Raw genomic sequence first — 13,500 nt, forward strand, 5'->3', positions numbered from 1 at the left:
CTCTTTTCTCTCTGCTGCAGCTTATTATTACTAATACCTTAAACCAAGCAATCTAGCCTGGAGTGGAGATGGAAATGAGTCATGTTCAGGTGTCTAATAGAGACACCAGGTCCTCGCCTGTTCATCACATCTCAGGGATCAGCCTGCTACATAAAAATGTAAATGAAATCAACCCTTATCCTCTTAAGGCACTTTTGTAATGATGAAATTAATGAGGTGGGTGACAGCAAACCTGTGAGGGTAGCAATAAACGAAAACTGAGGGTCACAGGTTTGATCCCTGTGTGTCCTTGAGCAATACAGTCCTCACTTGCTCTGGTTCTAGACAGGCTGTTTTAACTGTTCAAGTTTCCTTTTAATATGCCGGGCCCAAATACGAACAATGTGAAAAACACCTACACACTCTCAGCATCACACACCAACAAACACAAGCTAACTAGCAAGCTAAACCACCACTAATGTTCCCTGTACACATGTAGTCCAACGTTATTTCCTGCCAACATTTCTGTAATTCATATCTTTCGTGATAGAATGCAAAGACACATTAAAACAGGTACGCCCAAACGCTGTCTGACAGTTTGAGCAGGTGTTATAAGAAAAGAAAAAGGTCTGAAGTCGGGGAATCAGCTTGTGGATCTGCTCTCACTGTGCGAGTGTATGACCAAAATATCAAACATGCCAGAAAGTCATCCAAACCTGCGGGGTCTGTTGTGATAAATAGTTCAAACTGACCTTTTCTTTGTAAAAAAAAAATAAATAAGAGAACAAAAAGACCATCATGAAAAGCTTAGACAGTTAAGAAGAGAATTGGTTGCAACTGATACTTAAATGTGTCCTTGGGCTTTTAGTCTGGTGGTGCTATTGACTGTTTATAACCAAAATGGTCAGAAACAACTGGTTTAATTTGTTTTAAACGCATTGTATTTAATGAGCTTGTGACAAGCTTTTACATAATTTTAGTAAAGAACAGTGTAGAATTTTTGCCTCTAAAATACAACAGTACTTTTATGTTTATCCCGTGTAGCCTACTTTATTTTTCACCCAAAGCATCTCAGTGTAAAGATCTCTTTTGTTTTCAGGGTAACAAAGAGGAGTCTCACAGCATTAGTCTGCAGGGAACACACTACCTCTGAGCAGAGTTTCTCAGACAAGGCAGAGGGATGTCAAGGAGACTGCGCACCGGGATTTAAGCTCTCAGGTACTGGCTATCCGGTTCAGACAAGCACAGCTTCAGAAGAGGGGAAAGAAAATGCAAACACTCTGCTGTCGAGAAGTGTCACGTCACAAAATGGAAACACAAACTGTTAAAATGCCGACCTGACAAAACAAGAGATGTTCCTCTGATCTTAGGTGAGCTGAGATCTGCAAATGAGAGCAGATCTGCCTGCAAGCTCTACAGGAGCATTTGAAGGACCAACATTAGTCAGTATTTTCCAAACATTATGAAATATATGACCTTACTGGATACTTAAACAGCACACACGCTCTCCTTTGTATTTTAGAGGATGTTTTTAAATAGCGCTATAGTTTAGTGGAAAAGGTCACTTTGCTGCAGTGAGGGGAATATCTAATTCAGTAATGCTCCATTAAGTGTGTATAGAAACATATATATAAATGGGTGTCTTTATATTTATAATACCAGAAATGTTTTTAATTCATTCACTATTACTTTAACTGAAGACCCAAGGAATGTTTGGGGGTGGTGGGGGATGGTATGGTGCATTTGGGGAGGAGGGTGGGGGTGGTACAGTGTAATGGTGGAGGGGATGACACTATTGTAAGTCATCATATATGCTTTGAAAATATATACAAGTGTATGAGGGGGAAAAAGCTGCATTTAGTTGTGTTATAATAGCAGCACCAGTGTTGGATCACCAACATGTTAAATGTTGTAACAAACAAAAATGAGAACAGATAAAGGTTAGAGTTTTAAATGTAAAATTGTGTTCATAAATTATTTGTCATTTGTCATTGAACAACATTACAAGTCTTTCTCTCACATGCACACTGACTCCACTAGTTCAGCAGCGAATGAGTCAGTGCATGTGCAGCAGGAGATAGATGCTAATTATGCTAATGCATCCCAATTAAGCAAGGTCTCTATGGTGACAAAACTTCAAAGCTTTTATTAGCGCACGCTGTCACAATGGTTAAGAGACGTTTCTAAGAAGAGAACATGCTCACACAGAGACAATGAGCACGGAGCTTTTAATGGAAGGAACAGGAAGGGTCATGAAAATGCATAGAGAAGAGAATGATTCAACTCTGCAAACCCTCTTATTCAGGGAGATAATAATGAACAAATATATAAAATACAAGAGCTCTAAAACACGTGCTCTGGGGAAATACACCAATGGATAATGGTATTAGATCTGAAAACATGGTCAATAACGTGAACACCCGAGCGCACACACACAAACACACACTCATTATGAATCAGTAATTCGTCTCTGAGGAGAAACTAAACATCTGGTTTCATTTGCTAATCAGCTCCTGCACTGTGAGATGGAGACATTGCTAGAGAGGAGATATAATTAATGATGGCCCACCCCTAAAACACACACAAACACACACACACAAGCATAGACACACACACACACACACACACACACACATACACAGGCAGAAGACTAAGCACATCTCTAAAGAGTTGTTTACACCAAAAGACAAGGTTCATTACTCTAATGTTTCCTCAGCTCTCAGTCTCCTGGGCACTCTTTATGTTCCTGCTTGTATGTTCACCATGTAGACAACCCTGTGTGTTTGCATGCCTGTGTTTGTGGATTCTTTGTTTATACTTTCTTGTTTTACCAGAGCTACATTTCGTTTTATACTTCACTGAGATTGTTTCCCCTCATACTGAAAACAACACCTTCTGGATCTACATGTAAATGACGTTTTAATACACAGCTAGTTTTAATGTAAGTAACTTCTTATTAACTCTGACTTTTCAATATTCATATGTGCGTGGAGTAATAATAAGATATAAGGAAAGATTAAGGGGGAAAAAAGGTTTGAGCAGAATACAAGAAGACTTGGAATCAAAATGGGGATATGCAGGAAATTGTTTTGTTTAACTAAAATGAATATTGATACTGTTAGATATCTGCCCTGTGGGCCCACCACCTGCAGGGACAGACATGTCGGTTTGGGTCCATTGTAGACCGTTGGCTGTAAGTCTTGGACACTTGGGTTGAAGAGACGAGCAGAGATGTCAACTTAACACTATTGGGTGGTGAGTTGGAGAAGATGGCGGGGCAGGCTGCCAGACCGACGTGGGAAACCCTGAACGTTTACAGTCGTTAGGGTGAACTGGAAACGTCTGGCTGAGGGCCCTGTCCATGAGATCTTCAACTGCCACCTTCTGAAAGAATCTCTCGTGCATCCTGGGGAAGGATCGGGGACACGGAGTCCGAGTGGTCCCTGTTCAAAGCCTACACTGTGGAAGTGGCTGCTAGGAGTTGTGGCCAGAATACCATCTGTGCCTGTCTTGGGGCAACCTAAGAACCTGCTGGTTGACAACTGAGTTGAAGGAAGCTGTCATGATGAGAACAGAGGCCTTTGGAGCTTTGTTTGCTCAAAAATAGTATAGCTGGTCTCCCTTCCTCCCCTGCTTATAGTCCTAATGGAATAAACTCATCTTCCCTTTGAAAGTAACACGTGTGATTGTCCAATCAATGGGATTTTGGTCGAACGAGAGGTCAACAACCAACTAATCGACCAACTGACTGAAGTGTGTCAGTCCTACTAGAATCTGTTTTTCAGTACTACGGTTACTGTAGCTTCTCCTACACCTTTGAAGGGGAGTTGGTTGCAATCTGGATCATGACTTCTATAGTTACATTTAGAGCCTGGTCTTTTAAAACATGTTTAAAATCCTATTCTACAGACACAGAAAAAAATAAGCAACAGCAGTTAAGGTTTTATTATTTAAATTAAGTCCTATACTTTTGTCCTTTCCCAATCACTGTATCACAAACATTTTTAATTGTTTTCTTTAAAATTAGAAGTTATGGTATTTCATTTGTGTTCCTATCTGCCAAAATGGAAAAAACTTAGACTGGCCTCGGGTTTTGAATGAAAATGTCCTATAACGAAGTGTTGCTTTGACAAGTCCGCTGAACAAGCAAACACTGACAGACAGAATTGTATTTTTCTAGAGTGAGTTCAGGGGTAGATTTGGAGAGGGAATGATTAAGTGGGAAGAGGAAAGTACGAGGATTTGTCTTGAAGAAAAGAGCTTTAGGGGTGAAATTGATGATGTGGGAGATTCTGTCTGATGCTTTAATCATTGTTGGGGAGATCACTTTGTTTAAACAATTTCACAGGTTTGAAATAAGGAGGGTCAAGTACCGAAGTTAACCTTTAAAGTTCAGAAAATGCGGTGAGCCAGAGATGTGGAGATGAATGAACATTAATAAGTACAACAGTAAGACAATAAATGATACTGCGATACTGATGATATATGCACTGAGCACAGTGTTAGTAGCTTCTTTGGTGGAGATAGGTGGATGGATGACAAGGACAGATGTGAAAGGGAGAGGAAAAGGGAGGAGGGGAGGGTCAGACTAGTCATCCGCAGTCTGTCTGACTCTAATTGCTCCCCTGGCTCAGCTTGTCAGAACAACAGCAGCACAGTGAAGGACTCTGGCTGAGGACCGAGAGCAAAGTGACCACTCACTTTCGCTTTTCATTTTATCTTTTTCAACATGAAAACATCAAAGCCTGGAGTTTTCTCAGGCCTATGTCTCCATTTATGATGTGGCAGCCGGAGCACATATTGAGTGGAACATGCTCCTTTTGACAGTGAAGATGCAGCAAGGATTTGCTTTTTGGAGTCTGATATAGTTTTATTCATTAAAAGTTTTGCCAAACACATCATGCAAAGGACATCTTGTCCCTTCTCCTTTCATTTCATTTTTTTTTTTAAACGGTGACTAATCCAGCAACAACATTGAATTGTATTCAGATCTGACAAGGATCTGGATCAGGTTTGGTTAACCTTAAACAGAAATACAGCAGAATAAGGTTTGCATACATATTACAGATGCTGACCTTATTAAGCAGATCAAGATTCAGCCAGAAGAAACATTTTACAAAATCTCCTTACTATTAACATTTTAGAAATGCAGTGTGTTCTCTATATGAGAAACATGTTTTAGGTCGCAATGGGCAATAAAGTCTGAGTTTATGGTCTGTATGTACATAATGACTTTCACACCAAGACAGAGACAAAAAGAAGGTGGTACAGAAAGGAACATTTTGAAAAAAAGAAACTGAAATGCACTCATGTTTGTTGATACAACCATCAGCAATCACCACCTGCCTCTGAGAGTAATTCTCTTTCTAATAAGGAAGGTATATGTCACAACATTGCTATTGGTCCTTACTGACAAGATTAAGAAATCCTTCATCCACTCAAGGGACTTTTCACTTGAATAGATGCACATGTTGTTTAGTGGTAGTAGTCAAAGTTTTTAGGAGAGCAGCCTCAAAGGCAATAACAATACAGGGTTTAACATGGTCTACACATCTAACAAACACTTACATTTATGGATTTACCTTTTACACATTCTCATTGTTTCTGCATCTTTTGCTCAACAACACTTTTATGCTTCTTAACCACTTCAAATAAAAAACTGGAAAGCACACAACTCAGCTAAGCAACAGTCTGAATATATCTTCTGAAAAAGACCCATCTTGCAATGTTGAGAAATCATTTGAAATTGCTTTATCAGCACCAGACACTAATTAGTATTTCCTTGGGCAATGGCCTCATTTTCCCCTTAAATTTTTTTAAAATATGCTCTCAGATTTTGAAATATCCCGTTGGCTGTAGAAATACAAGACATGAGTGATAATTAGGTTCACAGACAGTTTCCAACCAACCAACCAGTGTTGTGTGTGTGTGTGTGTGTGTGTGTGTGTGTGTGTGTGTGTGTGTGTGTGTGTATGTGTCTGTCTGTCTGTCTGTGTGTAAGTAGCAACTGGTAAAATTGATGGTGTTGTGACTAAAACAAAGGCAGATCTTTCGTCTTTCTTTTTCCTGTGCTGGATTTGAACACAAACTGATGATGAATGAACATTCAACAAGTCAGCCTGCATATGAACACGTGTGCCAAGAGATTAAATGCTGTCAGGGTGCATCGATCAGGCTCAGAAATCCTTTTTAGTGTTGGAAAGCCCTGACCACTGAGTAATAAAAAGCAGCACTAGAGTTTTTGATACAGCTGTCTCTTCATCGTTGTGTAAAAATGACAGAACGGTCAATCTTTGATGGGTTTAAAAAATGTTTCTGGAATCAAAATCTGAGTTTTCTCTTCCTTTGAGATAAAAAAAAAGGACTTGGAGTCAGTCTTTGTTGTGTTTTTTCACATATTGTGTACACGTATAGTACATGCTGATATTTATATGCAGACAATGATTGAAGTGTGCTTTGCTTGAGTCGCGGCTTGATATAAGATCTGAAACAAGAAGTAGAGCAGAACGGAGCCATCTGTTCTTATAAATCATCCCAAATATCACTCACTCAGTGGCCATGTCTGTCGCTTTTGTTCTCTGTGTTTCTGAAGATTGGGAGTTGTTGATGTGTCCCGCCTGTCATTGTGTGTGACTGTGTGTGTCCCAGCTGACACAGGAGACCTCTTTGCAGAGACAAATGACTCAGACTGGAGTTGGCTTTGAGACTGACCTAACAGAGGCAGTGTTTGTGGTTCATTGGAGCGTGAGGAAACACTTAGCAGCACCATCAAAATTTGCGAGTTTTGATTTGCGAAGTCTTACAGCCTGTTAACAGCATCGTCTTTGTCTGTGTTTGACTCTGATAACGTATTATCTTGTTCCTATGTAGGCCTAGGCTGAACACCACAGCCTGAACTGATTCAAGAGCTCACAGTAAAAGCCAAGTGTTTGTACTTCAAGTTTGCTTACACTCCGAGGCTTGACGATCTATTTAACCAGGAAAACCTCATTGAGATTAAGAATCTCATTTACAAGAGTGTCCTGGCCAAGACAATGGGTCACATCTGGCCCATTCATTTTATCAGATGCCAATATTGCACAAGAAATCTGGGAATATCTGCCAAAAATAGCTGGCACACTTAGAGCAGGAAGTGTGAATGTTTGTCATAGAAGTAATGTAAAACGCTTCTCAGAACTGAGTTTGATGAGTGTGTGAGCACGCTGCCACCAGTTCTTGGCGAGGCTTGACACAACGTGGGGGGGGGAAAAAATAAGAGGATGAGGTTGAAAGGAGGCAAAAGTGTAGAACAAATGTGTGAGCTGGATAGATTATGAGACAATGAGAAGGTAAGGAAGGACTGATGTGATGAAGAGCGGGGTAAAAAAAAAAAAAGAGATAAGGAGCCGGGGAAGGTGCCAGGTCTCACCTCTGTAACCAATTACTTTCAAGCTGCCTTTGGGCAAAACCACAACTGCTGAGGTACAGATAATGATACTGCAAGACGATGACTACATTTAATCAGCTCAGGACTTGTTTAAAATGAGTTCCAATGCTCAAATGAAAAGAAAGTGAGCGGGTACCAGACAGCCCTGAGGCATGTATGCCTCAGGTCATGTAGAGCCACTTAATGCAGCTCCAACAGTGTGTCATTGCAGGATCTGCAAAAGGCATATACTGGTGTATATACTTAAGTCTCTTTCCTGGTTGACCTAATAGAGGGAGGTGACAATTTTATCTACTTTGTCTTTATTTTGAATATTAAATACGTGTAGTTAATCCTTCTGTATTATGACTGTATTCATGGTTTTATGAGATTTAACGATTGTGGTGACACTCCACTCCACTAACCGACTTCACAAGGGATTTGTTGTGTTTATTTCTAGTTGGAAAATGATAGAATCATAACATACATGGCTGGGTATGAAATTGTTCACATTTCCACCCATTTTTATCTTCCCTCACTGGAGCCTTAACATGGCCTGTAATTATCACAAGAGTACTTTACTCCCAGTGAATGTTAGCAGTGTCTCCTTGCAGCAGTAAACAAAACTCCTGAATTCACTGTGGTAAGTCTGTAAAAACCAAAATACTTTGCAACTAAAATAAAATTGTTTGGAGATTCTTAACAAGAAGGCAAAAGCAGGAGTTCATGTACAAAAACACACTGTATTTTCATAACACCTGCTGTACTCCAAGTGCAGCAGTAGAGGACTTTAGTTGCTCCCACATAAGTAAAAAAAAAAAAAAAAAAAGCATCCGCCCTCTCCCTGCCCTCCCTCAGATGTTCTCCCGCCTTCAACAGCATCCAGAGTTCACAGTACAGTACTAGTGCTGAAGGTAGATCAATTGTTCCCCCATTGCTCACTTGGATGCCTGTGTGTGTTTGTGTGTGATTTTGCATCTGTGTGGGTGTTTAACTGAGCCCAGACGACGGCTATGAACGCTCCCTACAATCAGCGTACTATTAGTCATCCGCACAAAGCAAGCACAAACAATGCGTGAAAGAGGAGGCTGCGCAAGGTTTCCTACCGCAGCAGTAATTATCTCCAACCTGACAAACAGTGAAGGCCTTCTGTGGAGGCGGCAGATTGCAGCAAAGCTTTTATGTGAAGGCGAGGTAGAGGTAATAATGGTATAATTGTTTTGGACCACGGCCGCCTCTCCTGCAGCTACCTGCACAGGCCTTCTAACTTAGGCTTGGCAGTCACGGTGCTGTCATGCGGTCATTGTCAGTCCTGTAGGAGTGTGTGTGAGTGCACATGGGTTTGAAGTGTGTGCGCAAGCCAGGCGAGAAGAGGCCAAGTACTCCTTTCTGGATAGTGATCAAGCCAGGAACCCAGCAGGACAGTACAAATGAATAGTCTCTTTCATCAACCTGTACATCTGCAGCTTCGACCCCTGCCCTGAGGGACCTGACCTATCCAATCTTCCCTTCTTCAAGTTTTCATTTTCAGAGATGCTCTTCGTGCGTTTTTCTTCAAGAAGACCGTCTGCAGCTGAGCGTTGCAGCAAAATTTGAAGGGAAAAAAAGGAGATCTTTTGCAGCAAAGGTCGTGAGCTGAATTCAAATCAAAAACACTGCAAATACCTCAATGCACCACCTTTCTTCTTTCCTAATACAAATTCTGCAATTGTCTTGTCTTGAAGCAGTAAAGATGTTGATATTGAACTCATGACAACTCATTTAATTTATTTGTTTAATTTGTGATGATCTGAACTAAACCCTTGATTTATTTTTAACATTCAACTTTCTTCTTAATCATCTTGATTATAAAATAATTTAGCATGAATTCACCGGCCCTAATGCAAACTGGAGAAGAAGTTCGTCCAACATTATTTATGTCAACAGACTAAACTCCATCTGGAGACGTCTCCAGGTTCAGATTGTACAACATGTTCAACTCGGGAGCTTTTAGTTAGTTAGTTAATGAGGGAGGGAAACATGTGCTCTGTTCTGTCATGGAACAAAACAGCGTAGGGAAAACGCTGGATCTCAGGTCTGCTGGGAGCCATCAGAAAGATAGAGAAAGCAAGCGAGGGAGGGAGGAGGGTAAAAGGCAGGAGCAGAGGGACAGAAGAAGAGGAGAAGTGAGGGGAGAGCTGACTGCCTGCGCAGGCGCGGCCTCAGCCAAGTGACGTATCAGCAATGAGAGCCTTTTACTTCTGTAGTGATGAAGAAACTGACTTTTGTCTTACAGTGATGAAAGAATTGAATAAAATTGGAAGTTTAGATGGGAGAAAGTTTTTAAATGCTGACCTTTTCAAGTCTCTGGTGAACAGGCTAAAGGACACTGGCTTCCCAACACATAGAGCAAGTCGAGGGGCTTGCCCAAATAAGATGCAGTAATCAGAAAGTGGGGTAGTAGTATTTATTATGTATACAGGGATATGAATAACCTGGTTTCTCTGTGTGCATGTAACCTTGGGGGAGAGGGACAAGGGAAGCAATGACACATGAACCTGGAGGGTTAAGCCCAATTCACACATACTCCGTGCACGGCGCGGTGACTCTAGTCAATCATTGTGTTCACACAGGGCGCGCTGCGGTCTGTCTCCGGAGCGTGCCACCGACGGCACTGCGCTCTGCTCCGTTTCAAATACGCAGCGAGTCTATTTTCGCCGGAGTACGCTGCAGGCACGCGTCAAGCTGGACAGAATATGACAGCCCGGACAGGAAGTCAGACAAGGAAACGCACAGAACATCCGGTCAATTTCAAAATAAAACACAACATACGGACTCGCGATCGTATTTTTCATCACTTTATCAACATTACGTCAAAAACAGGAACCGAATGAACAACAATGCATCCTCAGAAAGACAAAGCAACATGTTGTTTGCATGTTTTTCTCTTTATTCCCGCGGGATCTTGTAGTTCTCCTGTGATGTGTCATGGGTGCGCTCCGCTGCGCTGACGTCCCAGAAACGGATCCAGTGTGAATGGGCGCGAGCCGTCCAACGGCGCAAAACCGTGGTGCGGCGCGCACGGAGTATGTGTGAATTGCGGGTTAGGGACTAGAGGGGTAATGAGGGGCAGCAGGGAGAAGGAATTCATCGTCATATTTCCAATTTTATGGCCTATCTTCACCTAATTATAACAGTTTGTGATATGTGATTCTTTTCTTGTAGGTAAATTGCAGTGCTCATTTGAAATGTCTCAAACGAAAAACTTTGTTTTTCTTTTGCCCTTTGGTGCTACTTCAGTGTGCTTTTCTTGCATAGAAAATGTTCTGTGTCCTATTCACTAAATGCATATCTTTAATGAAACAAGCTGCATTGCCTTTCAAATAAAAACTGTTTAAATTAAATATATATATATATATATATATATATATATATATATGAAAGCAGTGAGCAAAAACATGCAAGGAAGGAAAAGGAGCATCGGCAGGGAAGGAAAGAATTTGAGGAAAGCATGAAGCAGGAGCAAAGCGGTGAGGGAGGGCAGATTAAAGCATTTTACACTCTGAGCTCTTCATCCATCAACACAATCTGCGAAGCTTAGAAGAGAAAAGAAATGTGCAAGCTTTCATCCCAAAATGTTTGCACTGTACTGCACTGCACAGCACACTGTGTGTGTGTGTGTGTGTGTGTGTGTGTGTGTGTGTGTGTGTGTGTGTGTGTGTGTGTGGATATGCCTGTGCGCCTGCAGAATCAGCTCTGCCAGTCAAGCAAAGAGGCAAGCAGTTCAGTTGAGATCCAAAAACCAACCAACACTGCACAAAATCACACACTGAAACGCATTTCTGCCTGACAGAAGCTGACGCAATGTGCAAGCTTAAGATGACGGCAAAATCTGCGGCAACATTTCTGATGGGCAACAATCTCCAACAAGTTTGCATTGCACTGCTGAGTTTCAATATGCACATTTTGTCAATTTTCCCTGATGTTTTTTCAGTAGTGTCATACTAATAGAAGTCTCCTCTCCTGAAATACTGTAAAGTGTCCTCATAGAGTATTTTAATGATTTCTCTTAGAATACTACCCAAAATGCCACTTGACAGCTGGAAGTTCATTCAGAAGTGTGTGCTTTAAAATTAGCACAGCCTAGCTAGCATGTACAACGCAGTCTATTTAAAAAAAACAATTATCTGTCAGGAATAAACATTTATCTATTCAAAGTTTGGTTTCAAAGCCGACTTCTCGTGGTCACGTTGTGTTAAGTTATTCAATTTATTAGAATAGTAAAACATAAACACGTATGAAAGTTAAATGACATTTGGCAAACTATGGTGTGGCATCAGTTTTCCTCTTGCTAATCGCTTACTAGCATACCTAGCTCTTGGTTGATACAAAAAGCCACTGTTTGGACTCCACTAAGGCATTACATCAGAGGGAACTGGTGCTGCTAGCATTTGTGGTTTGTTGTCAAGAAGACAGGGAAAAAAATGTTGGATTTAAAAAATAATAATGACATTCAGTTTTAAAGACATGTTCCGGTGACTTAACAGGTAAGGTTGTACAATCAAGAACCGATACAAAAGAGATGTTTTTATTTAGCTGTGTAAGTACTGAAAACCTATTGTAATTGAGTAGGTACAGCTACTGTACTGTAGTTGTGTAAGGCTAAAAAGGCTTTTATAGATCATGTTTAAAGACTATGTGCTCATAGAAGGAATGACTGACTCAAAACAGTTCAGTTATTTATTTTATATTGAATGTTTTTTATTTAACTTTTGGAAAGGGACTAAATACATGTTTGTTAGTGTTGGGCCTGATTTCCCAATCAGTGCATCTTAAAACATATTTTCTCAGTTGAATTTACAGATGATGAACCACATTATGACACTAGCTTTTATGATAATGCTGTTTTAAAGAAAGTTAATTACATACACCTTGGTGGAATTCTCCATCTGCTTTCTATGTTTAACCTGTGAAATTTCAAACACATCACAAAAGCTGGAGGCTTTTTGACTGTATTTTCAAACAATAAGAAACCACAGGAATTTAAAATACATTCTCTTAATGGAGGATTTATAACATGATTGTCCATGGATGCTGCCATTTCCTAGATACCGATAGCAATGCTTTTCAACGTTTTTTTAATTTAGCCCCGGCTGCGTGTTCTGACACAGCTCCAGTTATTATAGTGTGTTTGTGTGTGTGTGAGTGGGCGTTTGCGTGTAAATACAAGGTCTCATGCAGACAGATTTCAGAGCCTCTTCTGCTGTCTGATATCTTATTCTGCTCCGCCTCACTTTGGAGGATATTTCAGACTATTTGTTACACATCTTATTTACGCTCACACCTCTGTTCTGCTACTTTCTCTCCTCGATCTCGCTCTTTTTTCAGGATAGACATTTTTCTTTGCTGCCATGACAACGCACGCTCGATTTGGTCGCCCATACTGACAGCAGAATTGGACAGACTTGGTGATGCTGATGTTTTTGGACAGGTACCTCAGTGATTCACACACACAGCTGAGGTCACCTGTCTTTGTGTTTGCCAGGGAAGTCATTTGGAAGAAACACTCAGCTCTTTGCTTCAATTATATGACAAATAAAACAGTGTTGAAATAATTTAAAGGTCCTTTTCTGGGTGGTGTGGATGTCAGTGCCCCCTGCAGATGAAGCAGGGCTAAATTTACTCTTTGCTGAACTTGTCCTCTAAATGTTGGAGTGGTGTTTATTCTAAAATTGGACTTATGTACTGATCTGGAGTACACCTGAAACCATCTGGTTGAGTGTATGTTTAAGAAATGTAGAGATAAAACAAGACAGATAGAGCTGCCGTGCCTGCATGACATGTTCACATTATTATTTTGTTCTTCAGCAGTTCTGCTTACGTACATCTCTGCCTCCTCACTCAGCATGCAGAGCAAAATGTTTGAGTTTATTCTAAACTAAAGAGTCAGCTACGGGGAAAATGTAATATGGATAAATATCCTGTTTCTAATTAAAGTCATGATGACAAATTTAATCTCAACCCACACATACATCAGTTACAGTATGATTGATCCAACTTTTCCCCTCCAAAACAGATTCCAGGAAATGAGCCAATAGGGACCAAACCAAAAACCCTGATTAATGAATTTAAATTAT

The 13,500-nt window shown here is 40.6% G+C and overlaps 1 protein-coding gene across 2 annotated transcripts in view; it reads right to left on the reverse strand.

Moving 5' to 3' along the window:
- nsg2 (neuronal vesicle trafficking associated 2) overlaps positions 1-13,500 on the reverse strand; it is a 40,794-nt gene that overhangs the window by 13,885 nt on the left and 13,409 nt on the right. The gene's annotated exons all lie outside the window — the stretch shown is intronic.

This window comes from Labrus mixtus, chromosome 14 (assembly GCF_963584025.1).
Source record: "Labrus mixtus chromosome 14, fLabMix1.1, whole genome shotgun sequence".
Lineage (NCBI taxonomy): Eukaryota > Metazoa > Chordata > Actinopteri > Labriformes > Labridae > Labrus > Labrus mixtus.